Genomic DNA, 17,954 nt, shown 5'->3' on the forward strand with positions numbered 1-17,954 from the left:
TTAATTACTTCCACTGTGCCTGAATAGAATTTATTGTTATAACTTTTAATCTCAATCTTGTGTCCATCCAAAATGTGTATCAGAAGCACTGCGTTCAAGGACCCCCTCGTATCCGTCCCACAATTGTCAAGGACACCCTCGTATCAGTCGCACAATTGTCAAGGACCCCCTCGTATTCGTCCCACAATTTAATTCGCCTCCTACCGTCAGGCAGATGGTACTACAGTATAAGAACAAAGAGTGTTGGGCTGAAGCAGCTTTTACCCACAGGTTGCAAGACTTGTATATTCATAGAATATTGTTTTCATTGCCTCTATTAATGTAGTGTTATTATTTTATGTGCTATGTGTGATCTTTGTAATGCGTTTTGCACTTTCGTCGAAGAGAAATGAAAGTTCGTTTCGTTGTTCAAAGTTCAAAGTATATTTATTATGTAAGTACATATATGTCACCATATAGAACACCGAGATTCATTTTCTTGCGGGCACACTCAAAGAATCCAACAACTAAAAGAGAAGCAATAAAAGACCTCACCAACAGGGCAGACAATTTGTGTGAAAATGACAACAACTACAAATACAAAAAGAACTAAAGAGAAATGAATGATATAATAATAATAATAATAATAAAAAAAATAAGGGATAACTATCAAGAACCTGGGATGAAGAGTCTCTGAAAGTGAGCTGCATGACAATAAACAAAAGTTTACTTTATTTTACTACATTAATGAATGTAAGTTTTGATATCTAAGTGAAAATGCAATTTACTATCTAATGATAGTTTCTGTAATAGTCTTCACAGATGCGAAGTGAGTGGTTGATTTAAGGTGACAAGGTCACAAGCCGTTCCTGTTCTGGCACATTTGATTTGGAAATTATTATGCGGCAACTTACCTCTTTGCCAGCATTACAGGGGTGACGAAATATGCCAGGTTCAGTAAACACGACGGATCATTATTACAAATATATTGTAAGGCGCTATTCCAATTGTAATTTGAATCTGTTCAAAAGAGCCTGACCAGGTATATTCAAATTATAGATTTCCCTACTAATTGTATTGAACACATTGGAAACCGATGGTATAAATGATGCCAATGCGGCATGATAGTCTCTGATTTTGAAGAACAAGTCCACCGTTGACTGCATAAAGCAAGGGATCCAAAACTACAGTCGGGGATATACGTGTTGAGGTAAACCATTCAGTTTAATTTTCTCTGTTCAAAGTTCTGATTTTTTATAATGAAATATTGGCACGCTTACGTTAATCCAATGAGGTAACTGGATTATGGTGAAGGACAACTTCAATTGAACAGATATCGTTGACACAAACGGAAGCAAAAAATGCAGATCAATATTAATGAAAGTTTCAGCAGCTTAATCAAATTTTCAATCTGTTATTATTAGCTAATGAATCTTTCTGCGATACGTTTTCTATTGGCACAGTATCGAAGTAGACAGTGTCACGCTTCACAATGCCAGCGATGCGGGTTCAATTCCCACCACTGTCTGTCAGATGTTCCCCTGACAGCCGGAGTTCCTTCGGGTGCTCCGGTTTCCTCCCACATTCCAAAGAAGTACGGTTAATTGGACACATGGGCATAATTTGGCGACATGCCCCTTAGGCTATTCTGCGTTACTATGCTGAACAGCCATCTCCGGCCCATCAAATTGCGCCGCCGAGTAATCCACATACTGAATTACAGGACAATTTACAATGGCCAATCTGCCCACTAAATGATACATTTTTGGAGACTGGTGCGCCCACAGGAAACTCCTGCAATCCACAGGAAAGTGTACGAACTGCTTGCAGGCGGAACCCGAATTGAACTCCGACTCCCAAAGCTGTAATAGCGTCACGCTTACAGTGGATTTACGGTGATCAGTTCACAATGCCTGGAGAGAGCGACAGGATGTTATCGTCAGGACATAGTCTTCATTTTCGTTCTTTTGCCCGTTACGCCACTGGCCTTTTGGGCATCACTGAAGGTCCCCCATCTCTGGCGGCGTTCACTGTTTACTTCATGGTGTCAGTAACTTCCTTCCTTCGTTTTACTGTCAGTCAGCAAGTTCCGGGTTGAGAATGCACACGGATATAGAAGGAGGCACCTAGATGTGGAAGGATTCTTCATTGCTGTTTTCGTAACTTGTGTTTGACCAGTGTTAGGAAAATTAATTCGCTAAGGAATTTCTATTAAAGTTGGTCACCAATAAATTGTACAGGGACTTCAAAGTGACTATAGATACCTTTACTCTTGAATATGGGAAAGATAGCTCGTTAACAGTGCGATCGCTAGGTCTTCCAAAACAATAGTCATGGCCTGTTTTACAAATGTACAAACAAAATCATTATATCAGTCAAAGTTTCAAAAAAAATCAATTCTTCGGACCTTATCAGGTCCTACGAAATTGCCAGTGTCAGCTTGTATTGTCTGCCCACAGAGAGAGTTTGTTATTCATCCTTGAAACAAAGACAGATTATTGCAAGCATACTGGGAACCCAAGGCCGAAGAGTGAACCTTTACTGATGATCCAGTACTTCATGAAAGTACAAAAGTATAATTTGCTTTACATGTTAGCAAATGACAGGTGAACAAAAACTAGGATATCATTTAAATGACAGATATTTGGCAGCCCACGGGGTCCTTCCACAACTTATCACCTTCATTGTCTTCATCTTGTTTGCAAGGCTGTTTTACGCACTAAGGCGAGCAATAGGCATATTGCTATTAAAGAGAGGAGCAGGGTGTAAACAACTTAGATATGTTAACCCTTTATTCAGAATTTTCTTCTACAACCTGTCATAGCTGTTAGCCTTGAGCTGATTCACCGAAGCTGATGAATCGATGCATCACTCTCACTTTAGCCTCTAACCCTTGACCTATCTTGCATGGGTGTCCGTACCAAGAGCTAAAGTATAAAACCAAGACTCAAGCAAGCGTAGAAATCTGGATCATTGAGGCACGACAGCCCCCAAATCACGACACGGTTGTGGTACTCTTGCAGGCAGGACATGTCCATAGCACTAGAAGTTCTACAGACGATTGAAATCCAAACTGATACACATAAAATGATGGAGGAACTCAGCAGGTCATGGAGCATTTATGGAAAGAAATCACGAGTTAACGTTGCGGGGCACTTGATCAAGACTGGAGAGGAAGGGGCAGATATCAGAATAGAAAGGTGGTGAAGGGAAAGGGGTACAAGATGGCAGGTGATTGGTGAAATTAGGTGAAGGGAAAGGAGTGTCATGCAGTGGCATGGAGTAAGAAACCATCCACCTGACGGTATGATGAACGATTTCTCTAACTTTTCATAATTTCTCCCCTCTCCCGGTTCTCACTTTCCCCACTCCTCATTCTGACTCGCAATCACCCCTTCTCTTCTCTTCACCTGCACATTATCTTTTCTCTTTCCATTTTCCCTCGGTCCACTCTGCTGTCCTTTCAAATTCCTTCTTCTTCATCCCTTCACCTTTTCCACCTATCACCTTCCAGCTTCTCACCTCATACCCTCGCCCACCCACTTACATTGTCCCTCACCTGGACTCACCTAGCACGTGCCAGCTTAGAAACATAGAAACACAGAAAAGCTACAGCACAACACTGGCCCTTCGGCCCACAAAGTTGAGATGAACATGTCCCTACCGTAGAAATTACTAGGCTTACCTATAGCCCTCTATTTTACTAAGCTCCATGTACCCATCCAAAAGTCTCTTAAAAGACCCTATCGTATCCGCCTCCACCACCCTTGCCGGCAGCGCATTCCACGCACTCACCACACTCTGAGTAAGAAACTTACCCCGACTACTTCTCTGTACCTACTGCCCTGCACCTTAAACCTGTGTCCGCTTGTGGCAACCATTTCAGCCCAAGGAAAAATGCCTCTGACTGTCCACACGATCAACGCCTCTGAATACCTTGTGCACCACTATCAGGTCACCTCTCATCCTCCGTCGCTCCAAGGAGAAAAGACCGAGTTCACTCATCCTATTTTCATAACGCGTGCTCCCTAATCCAGGCAACATCCTTGTAAATCTCCCTTGCACCCTTTCTATGGCTTCCACATCCTTCCTGTAGTGAGCCGACCGAAACTGAGCACAGTACTCCAACAGCGGTCTGACCAGGGTCCCTTACAGCTGCAACATTACCTTAGCTGTTTCCCCAGCATTTTGTGTGTATCACACAGTCAGAGATACAGTTTAAGACGCCGTGGTGGAGAAAGAAAACGGAGTAAAGAAATTAACTGTTGTGAGGTGGAGAGAGGAAACACGAAATAATATCGAGAATCGCATCGGTGACAAAACAATAAAAGAAAGGCAAGAAAAGAAAGGTCAACGCGCGCAGGAGTCCCAACAGACCCAACGCGCTGTCGATCAGTCGCATGCGCATTTGGCAAATTCCTACAATCGATCAGACACGCTGTTCCTCCCAGGGATGGACACCCTTTCTTGGGAAAAAAAAAGATTGTTGCTATCCACCTTATCCATGCCTCTTATAGTTTTAAACCTTTCTCCCAGCCCGACCTCATCCTCACGGTATAAAAACCTAGCGTAGGAGGGACGTCTAAAAACCTGCATCGAAGTACATTGAATCACCAAAGGCATACAGCTTATAGTGAGAGCGTCATTTTTAGCGTCGCGGAGTCGAAATGTAATGGCCAGAGTTTTATTACTTGAGATAAAATGTTTAATAAGAGCAGAACGGCAACCTTTTTGCAACAATGGCGGTAGATACATGGAACTATCTACTGTATTAGACGAAGTATCTGACTCAGTATCCTCATAGAGGGATCAGAAGTGGATCGAGTGAGCGGTTTCAAGTTTCTGGGTGTCAAAATATCTAATTTTATTTATTATTATTATTATTATTATTCTCTGCTAGTTTATGTCTTGCATTGAGCTGCTGCTGCTAAGTTAAGAAATCTCACGTCACATGCCGATGGAAATAAACCTGATTCTGATTCTGATTTTGATATAAGGATCATTTAAGAAAATGTGGACAGAGATGGACATCACAAAGGTTTCGAGGAATATGAGTGATGTCTTGAAAAATTATATTATTTTGAACATACAATCAGCGGACACTTTTTTCGGCAACCCGATACTTATTACTGTGGTCAGTGAGTGTACGTTCGTGGTCTTTTGCCGCTGTAGCCCATCCGCTTCAAGGGTTGACGTGCTGTGTGTTCAAAGTTACTCTTCTGCACACCACTGTTGTAACGCATGGTTATTTGAGCTACTGTAGCCTTTCTCTCAGGTTGAACCAGTCTGACCCATCCCCTCTAAACTCGCTGATTGAAAATTCATTTATTTTTTTGCCCATAGAACTGCCGCCCATTGCACTTTATTTTTGCTTTCAAAGGCACGTAGGTCACATTTGCTCTGATCAACCATTGGACCTCTTGACTATGTCAGCTTGCTTTTACGCATTGTGTTGCTGCCACACGATTGGTTGATTAGATATTTGTATTACAGTGCAGGAGTATAGGTGTGCTTAATAAATTGGCCTGTAAGTGCAAAGTACATTTTGCTCAGCCAGCACAGATTTTGCCCGAAGCGTTTTCACAGAGTGTGAGAATATGACACTATGAGCCCAATCTTTGGAAAAATTGGGTAGAATTTGGGTTAACCAAGGGCTGATGGGACTAGGTTGGATAGGGATTTTAGTCGGCATAGTCCAGTTTGACCAACGGATGTGTTAATGTGATGTAGACCCCAATAACTGACGCAACCTTTCCACCATGTGTCGGCACCTTTAAACAGACGTAGTCCAAACACGATGCCTCAGAATGGCGGCAACCGTCATTAAAGATCACCCATCACCCAGAACATGTCCTCTCCTCATTCCTACCATCAGGGAGGAGGTACAAGAGTCTTAAGACACACACGCAACAGTTTAGACACGATTTCATCTCCTCGGCTATCAGAGTTTTGCATAGAATGAACATGTATTCTCATGGTTCTCATGTTTCCTCCAGTGGGAGTATCCAGAACTCGAGGGCACAGCCTCAAAATTGAGTGGCGACCTTTTAGAACAAAGGTAAGCAGGATTTGTTTCAGCCAAAAAGTATTTAATCCGTGGAATGCTCTGCCACAGACTGCGGTGTGGGCCAAAGCAGTGGCTATATTTAAGGCGGAAGTTGATAGTTTCCTGAAACTTCAGGGCACCAAAGGAAATGGCGAGAAGGTCGGTGTACGGGGTTGAGTGGGATTCGCGATCAGCCATGATGGAATGACGGAGCAGGCTCGATGGGCTGAATGGCCTATTTTCGCTCCTATGTCTTATGGTTTCCACCAAAATGTTTATCATCTTTCAGCACTACCTATTTAAGTTAAGATTTTAAAATATATTTCTCACTATAATTTATAGTATTTGTATTTTTATGAATATCAAAGTATTGCTGTCGCGGAACTGATAATCATGGTTAACCTGAGTCTAACCCATTTTACTCTCTCTCATACCTGCTGACAGCAGAATGGAATGGTTGATCGAGGCCCTGACTGTCGGATTCTTCGGGGTGTTCGGATTAATGGCCAACGTCTTCATCCTGCTCACTCTGCTTCCGGGGCGGGGCCAGAGTGGTGCGCCTCCTGCCGAAATTATAGTATGTGGTCTGGCCCTCGCCAACATCGTCACCATCTCAGCTGCGGTGGTCCGGATGGCTGTGGATTTCCTTCACATTTTCTGCGATCTTCAGAAAAAGATCGCCGAGTCCTTCCTGACGCTCTCTCATTCCCTCAGCTTCTGGGTTAGTGCCTTGCTCTGCTTCTTCTACTGTCTGAAGGTGGTCAGTGTCCATCGACCCTTCGCCAATAAACTATCCCATTTCATCAGCAGGAAGGTTAGCCTTTGGGTAACCGCGACGGCTTTGCTCAGCTGCGCCCTCGGAACTCTGGACTGCTATCTCACCAATGTAGCCTTAACCTGCCAATATCAGAACAGTTCCTATGATATTGACTCAAAGAACGTCTCCCAGACAGGAAATCGCAAGACAATCGAAGAACTGGATATGTACATGAATCTAATCTTCGGAAACGCGGTCCCCACAGTCTGGATGTCCACGTCCTGTGTTTGCCTAATCGCAGCGCTCTGGCGAAACAGGCGTTCCACTTTGAAACTTACTCCCAATTTTAAACACCAAAAGAGCCACTACATGCGCATAATAGCTATGGTATTTTGCCTTTATCTATCATTTCTTTTTATTCTTTTTGCAAGAATAATCTTTCTCTTTTGCGTTATTTCTCAGACTTTGCTCTGCTCCGTTATGCTGGAGGAACTGTTTGACTTCACTTACCTGTACGATTCCTTCTCCTATGCGGTCTTGAATCCCGTCATAATCATCTGTGGGGTCTGCAAACTTCGTGATAGGGTGAGCAGATTGTCTTGCAGGTGGGAAACCTCCCCGCAGACTGATGGCGAGGCGTCCCTGACCGTAGTTGGCAGATTGCCGGAAAGTGTAGAGGGGCGGGGGGGTCGTGCCACAGGTTCACAGTCGGGCTGACAATGATTGTAGAGACTGACCGCAGGAGTCGACCATTTGTGCAACTGTGCTGACGCAGTTTGGGGCCACCAACGAAAAGGATAAGGATAACGAGTTAGAACACAGTATTTCACCGATAGATTACATACTTAGAAGCCGCTTTATTTGGTAGACATAGAGCCCAGTATTCTATTGTAGCCCATCACTTCGAGGTTCGACGAGTTGTGCGTTCAGATATGCTCTTCTGCACACCACTGTTGTAACGCATTGTTATTCGCCTCCTTCCTGTCACCTTTATCTAATCTGACCTCGCTCCACTGACCTGTCTCATTAAAAAGGCGTTTTGTCCCACCGAACGCTGTAAGCTCTGGAGACTATTGCACGTGAATACCCAGGACATCACCGGTTTCTGAGACATTGAAGAATCGATACAGAGACAAATTAAGGAAACGTGTAAAGACAATAGGATCGTTATATATATCATCGTTGCCATGGGGATCTTCATTTTCCTTTACATAAATGAGACCTTCGTATGCAACAGGTTGAGATAGGACTGAATTTGTTAGGAGCATTCAGGAGTATTTTTTAAAAGCAATCTGCAGACTCATTAAGATCCTCACCCACATCCCGCGAATCGAGGCAAAGGGATCCTCCCCCTTTATCCAACATGAGGAGGGACTGTCCGGGACCTTTAGTTGGGTTATGAGTATGGTGAAGTGATCTACCTTTGTGTGTGAACAGTTAGGGAACAGTGACATAACTTCTTAAGTTTTATGAATAACTATGACCTTCTGTGAGAGGTTTACTTTGGAGGGGCGTAAAATAGCAGAGCACTCGGCAGGAACCAGGAAGGGTTAATTGGGAATAGCTGTTTTTGAGCAGGTCTACATCTGACATATGGAGGGCGCTTAAAGAACAGCGGCAGAAATTACAGGATAACTATGTCCCAGTCAGAAGGAAGGACAAGGATGGCATGGTAGGAGAACCTTGGATTTCGACAAAGGTGATGAATGTCGTCAAGAACATAAAGGGAACGCATGGAAAGCTAAGGAAGCTAGAATAAAACAGAATCCTGGAAGATTTTATAGGAGACAGAAAAGAACTCAAGAAGGGTATTGGGAAAGCCTGGAAGGATCACGAAAAGGCCTTGGGAGGTAGGATTATGAGAAACCCAAAGTATTCTATGCATACATCAAGGCCAAGAGTAGAACTAGGAAAAGGATAAGGCAACAAGGATGAAGGGGGAGGATCCCTTTGTTTAAATGCTGTGGATGTTGGTGATGTCCTTAATTGTACTTTTCTTAATTATTTACCAAGGAGAAGGACGTGATCGATTGATATGGTAGGGTCTGCATATTGATACAGTAGGGATTTGTTGGACAAAGGTGGGTCACTTAAAGAGAATTAAGGTGGATAAGTCCTCAGGGCTTGATGGGATTTACCCAAAGTTATTGAGAGATGAACGGCAAGAGATTACTAGGAACTTGACCAATATCTTCGTGTCCTCTCTGGACACAGGCGAGGTCCCGGAGGACTGGCAAATAGTTAATGTGTTCTATTATTCAAGAAAGGAGCCAGGAATAACCTGGAAACTATGGACCTGTGAGTCTTGCGTCAGTGGTAGGGCAGTTATTCGAAGGAATTCGTAGGGTTGGGATTTATGAACGTTTGGAAAACAATGGTCAAATTATGGACAGCCAGCATGGTTGTGGATAGGGCAAGACATGTGTTACTAAATTGAGTAAGCTTTTCGATGAGTTGACAATAGCATTCGATGAAAGTAGAGTTGTGTATGTTGTCTACATGGATTTTAATAAGGTGTTTCAGAAGGTTTCTCATTAGAAGCTTGTCCAGAAAACTTAAGAGGCATGGGATCGATGGTGGGTTTACCGTTTGGATTCAAAATTGGCTTCCCTAGAACAGACAGACGTTAGTAGTCAACGTGACCTATTGTAGCTGGAGGTCTATGATTAGTGGATACTGCAGGAACTCTACTGGGATATTTGTGGTGTTCATAAATGAACCGGAGGGAAACGCGGATGGGTAGGTTAGTACTTATGCAGCTAATATCAAGATTTATGGTGTTGTGGATAGTGTATAATCTACCATTGTGTCCACGGCTGCGTAAGTCTAGGGAAGAGAACCTCCAGCCCCGCTAAACTCGTGAGATTGAGGTGCGCTTCCACCCCAAACCCCCGTTTGTGTCGATGTTGTGTAATTCGTTACCTTGATACAAATTAGCGGAACGAAATAAGAGACAGTATATCGCCTCCGATTAAAAGATCATGTTTATGATTCTTAATTTGACTAAAAGGGTCCTAAAGAAAAGAACAGAAAAAAAAAAAAAAAAAAAAGAAAAGGGCTCATTTTAATTAAACAGGCTAATGTGCACTACTTGGAGCTCCCAGTTTCTCCAAATCAACGATCCTCCTCCTGGCGTCTTCCTTCTTCACCTCGTCTCGAAGAAACGCTCCAAGCTCATTCTTAGTGCCCCTCACCAGAGCAACCTCCCCTAAATTCGGCCATTCTAATTGGATAGCACACATTTCGCCTCATCTCTTTTCTTCAATAAGAACACAAACGTAAAGTGAAATAAATACTGCATAACAGTAAAAATATGAACCAGGGCATTACACTCTCCTATACCAAAATAGTCATGTCCTCATAACCTCTTTATCTAATCATCTACTTCTTTATTTTTAGACACTTCCTGGGAAATTTCTGGTCTATATATTGCAAGGCCTCCCCTTGTCTATCACTCGTGCCTTCCTGCAACTCAGTTCCCTCTGTCACTTGGCTGATCTCTGCTCCATCCCCTTCATGGTGCAGCTGCAAGCAGGCCTGAGCACTGCTAATTCCACCCCCAACCCCACCATTTCATCTGCATCAGCGTGAGAAAGGTTGGAAATATCTTCCTCAATTATTGGTGAGTTGGCGAAAGGCAGCACTCTCATTTCCTCATCCTCCGAGTCCGTATCCATTCAGGGGCGGGCGCCGGTTTAACCCTTACTTCAGCACCACTCCCCCCACCACACGTTGCCTCAGAGTCCTCTTACAAGTGTAGGGTCCAAGTCACACTCCGGGTCAACACGCACCTCATAGAAAGTAGTTCTCATGGAGATTCTTGACAGGCCCATTCCCACCTCCTGTTTACACGCAGAAAGCTAGTGTATTTGGCATCTGACTCTCCTCAAGATAAGGCATAACCGCCCAGCGGTCAGCCAACTTATGATTCCCTGGAAGCTCCAAATTCTTTATAAGAATTCGGTCTCCAGGAATGAGATGAGAGAACCTAACCTCTTGATATACCTCCTCCTCTTATTTCCTTGATTCTCCTTGGCAACCGCGACCTCCGTTAATTCATAGGCCTTTTTCAGTTCATTTTTCATATCAGGCACATACTCAGATAGGTCATCGGTGGTAGGTCTTCCTCGCCAGTCCCAAAACAGAGATCAATGGGCAACCTCGTCTCGCGCCCAAACATCAGACAATATGGCGAGTGCCCGGTGGCTTCAACTCGAGTACAGTTGTAGCAATTGTCGAGATGTCCAATATGTTGACTCTACTTGTACTTTTTGCTGATCTCTAAGATTCCGAGCATGTCTAGCAAGGTCCTATTAAACCTGTTGGGCTGGGGATAAGGCATAGTCATCGACTTCTCGACTCCAAGCATGCTCAGTAGCTCATATATGCGCCTACTTTCGAAATCTCGTCCCTGATCGCGGTGCATCCGCCGCGGAAGGCCATAACAAATAGCATACTTCTGCCATATCACTTTGGCCACCTTGGAGACCCTCTGATTCGTAGCCAAGGCCTGCACATATCTGCTCTAATGATTCGTAATGACTAAGGCATTTGCCAGGTTGCTGGCATCTGGATCTATTGACAGAAAATCCATTCGCACTAGGTCAAGTGGCCCCGCAATCTGTAAGTGGAACAGCGGAGCGGCCCTCTAGGCAGCGTCTTCCTTTGTATATATCGAATGCACGACTTGCAGTACTCCTCAAACTTTGGCCTCATCTGGGGCCAGTAGAACCGATCCCAGAGTAATTCATAGATCTTGTCAACTCCCAAATGGCCAGAACCATCATGAAGCGACTTCAGCACAATCCTCCGATACTTCTCAGGCAGAACCAACTGAGAAAGCCGGGGCCGGTCCAGACGCGACGTGACCCAGTATAGAATCTGGCTCCTCAACCACAATCTGGGCTATTCTCCCACTAATTTAGACATCGAAACGGGATTCGTCCTCTCCACTTGGGCCATGTCTCCTTTTTCGACCGTTGACCAAACGGTTCCGATGCATGGGTCATCTCGCTGAGCAGCTGCCACATCCCCAGGACTCTGTTCCGGTAATTGGTTTGTCCTCAGAGCCGTCAGCTTGCAAGAAGCTTGTGGAATAGCACCATCAGAAGCTCCCAATTGATTTACCGCTCGATCATGCCCTTGCCTTTCTTTTGCCTTCACCATGATGGAAAATTGGCCATGGCTTTCACTCCTGGGGCAAGGCTTTTGCACAAAGAGCGGTCAGTGCCTGGAGTGGATACCTTACAGACTTTTAAGAGACGTTTAGATCGTCACATGAATGTGAGGAAAATAGATATAGTGTAAGCAGAATAGATTAGCTTACCTCTGACTTTGTACAACAAATATTCCACGATCAACGTCACTTTGATCTAATTTCTTCCCCATTTTGATGTTTAGTCTTAACAACAATCGAACCTCTTGACCGTGTCTGCATTCTTTTATCCACTGAGCTGCTGCCATATGATTAGCTTGCATTACTTGCATTATACTTGCATTAATGGGCAGGTACACAGGTGTATCTAATAAAATGGCCATTCCGTAAGTACAGCAACATATACGAAAGAAAAATAACAGACAGTAACTTAAGGTTCCTCTTCATTATTTTTTTTTAAATTGCTGTACTTTCATCACACCAGTGGTAGTGTGACGAATTCGTCCTGACGGCAGTTTAAGACAGTCTTAGACATTGTAGACACTGTAGCCTAACGGTAAGTCGACGCTATTACAACTCTAGGCGTCGGAGTTCGGAGTTCATTTCCCCGTGGAAGCCATTTGGCTTTTCCTGTGGCTCCGATTTTCTCCCACAGTCAAAAGACGTACAGGGTAGATTAATATGGCAGTGTAAATTGTCTCATGATCAGGTTAGATTTAAGTCGCTGTTGTCTGAATGGGTGAATGGCGGGAAGGGTCAGAAAGGTTTCCTCCTTACTGATCTGGCAAATAAATCAATGAATGAATAAATAAATAAACCACCAAATAAATCAGAAGATAGATAGGTAGGTAGGTAGGCAGATAGATAACATATTAATAATGAGATAAAGAATCTCAAACAGAATGACAAATGCTGGTAGGATGCCAGTTTTAATCATTTTTAATCTTGAATTGTCATCAGCTTTTGGAATACGGACCGCCGTTATTTTTTCCCATTCAAGTTGCTATTCTACCCACTTCAATAGAAGAAGATAGTATAATAACTAATTCATTTTCTCAATTTTGTCGATCTTAGTCTTTGGCCGTCGATGTTATACCACATTCTAGAAAACTAAAGCACGACTAATATTTCACTCCCCATCCCGACGGAGCCATAATCCTCCACTATTATTTCATCTTCTGTATGTGCCTAAAGAAATATATTTAATCTCGCCAATGTATTAGTCGCAGCACCACCACCCCGCGACATTCCAGGTATTTATTACTCTTTGTATAACAAAAAAAATGCAACCTTTGATATCTCTATTTAATTTTCGTGCAGTTACTTTGAACAGAAGTCCTGTAGCATTCGCCATTGTCGTTCTGTGATAGAAGCCTTTGTTGTCAACTCTACCTGCGCCTGTCATGAAGCAATGCAGCACTATCAAGTTACCTCTCATGCTTGAAGAGAAAAGTTTCAGTTGGATGAGCTAAATAAGACATGCTCTCTAACCCAGGCTGTATCTAGACAAATCTCTTCTGCACTCTCTCTAAAGCTTTCTCAACCATCTCATAATGAGGCAACCAGAAATGAACGGAATATTTCAAGTGTAGTCTAATACGGTTTGAAATCACTGCAAGAATAGCTTGTGGCCTTTGAGATCAAATCCTGCCATTAGTTCGATCTTCCAAAGTGTATCGCATCACATGTATTCGGAAACTTACTACGTTACCCTTCCATGTCCTCATCCATGCTATTTATATATTAAAAAAATCACCAAGGGCAGGGGTCCCAGAAAAGGTTCTTGGAGAACATGTCGCCGAACTCCAGGCAGAATACACTCTATTTCACGACCATAAAACCGTAAGACATAGAAGCAGAAACAGGGCATTTGTCCCATAGACCCTGCTTCATCATTCCATCATGGCTGATACATTATCCTTCTTAGTCCCATTCTCCTGCCTTCTCAGCGTAACCTTTGACTCCATTACTAATCAAGAACCAAAACAATCTCTGAATTATATACACTCAGTGGCATGGTCTCCATAGACGTTCGAGGCAGAGATTTTCACAGATTCTCCACCCTCTGGATGAACAGGGTGGCAAAGCTGCTGTAGGTATTGACAAGCTTTACAAATCGCATCTATGATGTTATTTAGTGATATTTCACTTAGAGATACAGCGTGAATAGGCTATTCCAGCACTAAGGGCCTCGTAGCGCAGCAACCCGTTTATTTAAGCCTCACTTAATCACGGGTAAATTTACAATGACCAACTAACCTACCAATCGGTACGTCTTTGGACTGTGGGAGAAAACCGGAAAACCAGAAGGAAATCCATGTAGTTAGAGTGTGTCATAAGCTCTGCAAGGCAGTGCACCTGTACTTGCCAATTCTCATCTTATCTAGAGTCGTAAGCACAGAGTCACAGAGACATAGAGTACAGCACAGAAAGAGGCCTATCGGCCCATCAAGTCCATGCCGAACCCATATACACTGCCTACTCCTTACGACCTGCAAGCGGGCCATAGACCTTCACATCTCTATCTAATCTTCTGCTAAAAGTGGAAATCGAGCTTTCATGCAACATTTGTGCTGGCAGCTCGTTCCAAACTCTCATGAGAATCTGAGTGAAGAAGTTTCTCTTCATGTGCCCTTTAAACTTCTCACCCTTTCACTCTTAACCCATGCCGTCTGGTTATAATCCCACTGAACCCCAGCGGAAAAGCCTGCTTTGCATTTACCCTATATTTCCCCCTGATAATTTTGTGTACCTCTAACAAATCTCCTCTCAGTCTTGTATATGCTAATGAAAGATCTTCTACTTTCACTCTAATTTTATGAAATTTATTTTGACTAACACGAGGTTTCTACGTGCAGAGGAATCCCGATTAGCAGTCATCGCGGGGTCCTTATGGTTCTAGACTATTTAGTCTCGTGGTGTCGCTCAGTCAATGTTCTGTTGGAATTCCTATGAATAAACTGTTCTCTTAGTATCCGCATGGGAGTGTGTCGTTTTTCCGCGCTTGTGTTCAGTCGTTTGTCATCGCACACCCTGAGACAGGGAGAACGTACAGAGTCCTTATCTGAATTTCGACACCCCGAGGTCAATTAGCACCGCTTTAACCGATAACCTAGCGCACTCCAAAAATGAATATAGCTCATTGTTATCCAAGCGTTAGGTGTTACACTTTTGGAGGTCAAAGGAAAGGAGAAAGTCTGTGGTAAATTGCAGAAAACCTGAACAGCATTGGAGTAGTGAGGGAATCCATAGCTCTCTCGAAAGTAAGGAGTCAAGCAGAGAAGTGGTAAAGAAGGCACACAACAAGTGTTTTTTTCATTGGACGAAGCACTGACTTCAAGAGTTAGGAAATTAGTTTTAGCTGTATGAAGCTTAAGTTAGGTACAGTATATCGAATTTATTAATTTTCTTTGGAGGTACAGTACAGAATAGACTCTCCGCTCACTGAATCTCGTTCACCCAGCAACCCCCGACAACCTTCGATTTAAGCTTAGCCTAATCACGGGCAATTTACAAGGACAAATCAAGCTCCAAATCGGTACGTCCTTGGATTGCGGGAGAAAACTAAAGCATCAAGAGGAAACTGACGCCACAGAGACGATTTACAGTGCATGCTGGAAACGAACTCGGAACTCCGAGGCACTAATGCTGACAGAGTATAATACCCATCCTTCCCGCGCGGAAGCGGCAGCGAGCATTAATACCCCTCCCCCCACCGGCAAAAATAAAGCGCATCCGCTTCCAGCACTCAAGCGTGAGCAAGGCAATAGAAAAGACACAGAATTACAGGTACCCCAAAGACTATATTGTTCACCCGAGAATTCGACATGCTGCAGGAACTCTCTCTCCCAATAAGGGAGAAAGACGTGACTCTATTTTCCTACCAGCGGGGAGAAATAACAAACAACTCACAGGTTTACGATGTTAAAAGTCCGTTACGCCGCTTTTATCGAGATCTGTGCCAGAAGATGGCAAAGATTCTGGTCCCTAGGCACACAGCAGATGTTCCGACTCCCCAAACGACACACCGCTCTCCTGTGTCGACACCGACCCTTGATCCGCCCATCTCCAGTTCCGCGAGATCCAGGCTGCTGAATCCGTGCGGAAATCTGTGAGAAGATGGCGATATTCAATTAACCTACGAATCGGTATGTCTTTGGACTGTGGGAGGAAACCGGAAAACCCGGAGGAAATCCCTGCAGATAGGGGGTGTCATGAGCTCTTCGAGGCTGTGCACCTGTACTTGGTAATTCTCATCCTATCCAGGTAAACACAGAGTTACAGAGACAAAGGGTACAGCACAAGAACGGCCAATCGGCCCATCAAGTCCATGCCAAATCCATATACACTGTCAACTCCCTTCGACCTGCAAGGGGACCATAGCCTACCACATCGCTACCTGAACTTCTGTTAAACATTGAAGTCGAGCATGAATATGCACCATTTGTTCTGGCACTCGTTCCAAACTCTCAGGAGCATCTGAGTAAAGAAGTTTCCCTTAATGTTCCCCTTAAACTTCTCACCCTTTTACCCTTAACCAATGCCCTCTGGTTATAATCCCACTGAACCCCAGTGGAAAAGTGTGCTTTGCAGTCACTCTATAGAAACACGCGCTCCGCTCCACATTGACAAATACACAACTGTGCTAAAGTATTAGGCAACGTTGCAACATATATGCGACGAAGACGTTTGCAGAGGACTGTACGTAAAATTAATACAGGGATAACTGGCCTCTTAGTGACCTGTTCATATGAACTATCCTATGGCTGTATAGTGAGCTTGTGTAGGAGCTCTGGGTCTTTTTTCCTGGATGGTATTGTCAAACTAGAACATTAGATGTGACAGAGTAAAAGGTTTACAGGAGGTGTGTGAGGCTTCAGAAGAATTTCTCCGATTAGTGGGTTTGAGCTATCAGGAGACAAGACAAATTTTTGGGTGGGAGGGGTGGGGGGTGGGGGAGGGGTTGTAAGAGAGGCAGATATGGTGTAAATAGAGGTGTCGTTATTTTTATCCAGAGTGCAAATGCCAAGTAATGCAGCGCTGAGGTGAAAGTTTAAAGAATAGATGTGCATATGAAATAAAACTCACGAGATTATAATAAAAAAATACTCTGTGTCTTTCTGAAGGAAAGCATTGTGACATTTTATTAACTACTGAATACTCAAATAGAATCCTGCAAAAATGTCATGTGATCATTATGGGCTGAAGCTGTGTTTCATTATCTGGCGACTGAATACAGTTGTGTGAGATACTTTATTGCGTTCGAACAGCAATGGGCAGTACATGAACACAAGAGGTTCTCCAGACGGTGGAAGTGTGAGCACCGCACACAAAATGCTGGAGAAACTCAGTAGGCCAGACAACATATATGGAAAGGAATAAATAGATGAAGTTACAGAGTGAGGATCTTCAAAAGGGCTGGATAGGAAGGGTGAAGAAGCCAGATTATCAAGGCGGAGCAGGGGAAGGAGAAGAAGCTAGAAGGTGATCCGTGAACTCAGGTGAGGGGAAAGGTGAGTCAGTGAGGGAGGGCGATGAAGTAAGAAGCTGAGTGGTGATACGTGGAAAAGACAAAGGGCTGAGAAAGAAGGGATCTGACTGGATATGAGGGTGGGCCATGGGAGAAAGTGAAGGAGAAAGTGAACCAAAGGGAACTGATGAGAATTTGAGGAAAAGGGTAAGATCGTATCAGATAGGGAAATGGAAGAAGAGAGAAGAAGAGGGGAAGAGGTTATTGGCTGTTAGAGAAATCGATGTTCACGTCTTCATCCGAGGCTATCCAGGAGGAATACAAGATGATCATTCTCCAACCTGAGAGTGGCCACATCGTGGCAGTAGAGGAGGCCATGAATCGAAATTTCGGAATGGGAAGGGGAACGAGAATTAAAAAGGTTTGCCAGAGGGAAATCCTATTTGGTGCGCACGGAGCAAAGGTGAGACCCGATGTAGAGCGATGTAGAGCGTGGGCCATGGAGAAATTGAAGCAGAAAGTGCACCGGGGGAACGGATGAGAATTT

The sequence above is a fragment of the Mobula hypostoma genome, chromosome 28 (assembly GCF_963921235.1).
Source record: "Mobula hypostoma chromosome 28, sMobHyp1.1, whole genome shotgun sequence".
Taxonomy (NCBI): Eukaryota; Metazoa; Chordata; class Chondrichthyes; order Myliobatiformes; family Myliobatidae; genus Mobula; species Mobula hypostoma.